Below are 1,177 nucleotides of genomic sequence, written 5' to 3'. Positions count from 1 at the left end.
AGCTCTCATTTTGGCCAGTTAGGTTTACTTTGTTCATTTTGTTAGTGCAGTTTAGGGGAGTTTGAATATCGTTTTGCAATAGGTTCTATAGTTTGACTTTCGTTCTTAATTGATTTGCAATGTTGTTGTTTTTGTATCTTATTTCTATTCATAGAATATAAAAATCACGTATACAAGTGTGATAATTCTCTTAACTGCTCTACAACTTACTTATTAGGGTTTTTTATTTATCTAACATAATACCTTGCTTATTGTGGTTCAAGGGTAGAAACTATCACCAATACTATCATTGCTCTGAATTTGTAACTTTTTATACCTTGATGTGAATGCTATTTTTTACTCATCATGCATAAGACAACCCATTACTTAAAAAACTGCAATAATTGAGACAGATGCTACTCCCTCTCCCCTCCAAAGTGTATAATCAGATGAAAAGACGTATCCGCCATCTGTTGAAATGGATTCTTCTAAAAATATAAATAGTAAATACATCGATAATAAAACCGACGAAATTAAGATCAATATTGCTTCACCTGAAAAGACATCAGAAGCAAAAGATGAGGTTAAGGTGGTGGTGGTGGGACCTGAAGGTATAACGTTTGCACTCACTTTCTTTGGATATGAAAAAATTGTAACTTTTGTCACATTAAAATTAAAAATAATAATATATTTTATTAACTCTTTGGCTTGTTTTTGTGCCGGAGATGGAATATTCTCCGGTTCAAAATAATACAGAATAATACAAGTTTGCCTCATTTATATGCAGAATGTGTATTTAATGGACATGTTTAAGTATTTTGGTCTCCTAGTTTTATTTCTAAGAATTATATTATTCAGGTATTTTCTTTTATCTTCAGATTTTCTGAATTTTGATAATGAAGTTGACAATGATGCTAAGAACCTGATGAAGATTTGAGTGACACCGAAGAAAAAGTATAATTGATAACAGTGGATGGTCTTCACGTGCCACACAATCATATTTACTTATTTATTTACACTAATTTAAAAAGAAAATAAATAAAACCTTTTTTTGCAGGCCTGTTGGAAAATATCTCCAAAATATGTACATAAGGAAGAAAAGAATATAAAAAGGCTCTTCGTATGAACAACCTTTTAAATGGGAAAACTCGCAAGGAGGCATCATGAATGTTTTTCAAAACTTTGGTAAACTTTATAA

This window comes from Lactuca sativa, chromosome 9, assembly GCF_002870075.4.
Source record: "Lactuca sativa cultivar Salinas chromosome 9, Lsat_Salinas_v11, whole genome shotgun sequence".
NCBI classification, from domain to species: domain Eukaryota; kingdom Viridiplantae; phylum Streptophyta; class Magnoliopsida; order Asterales; family Asteraceae; genus Lactuca; species Lactuca sativa.
Note: the sequence above shows the minus strand (reverse complement) of the source record.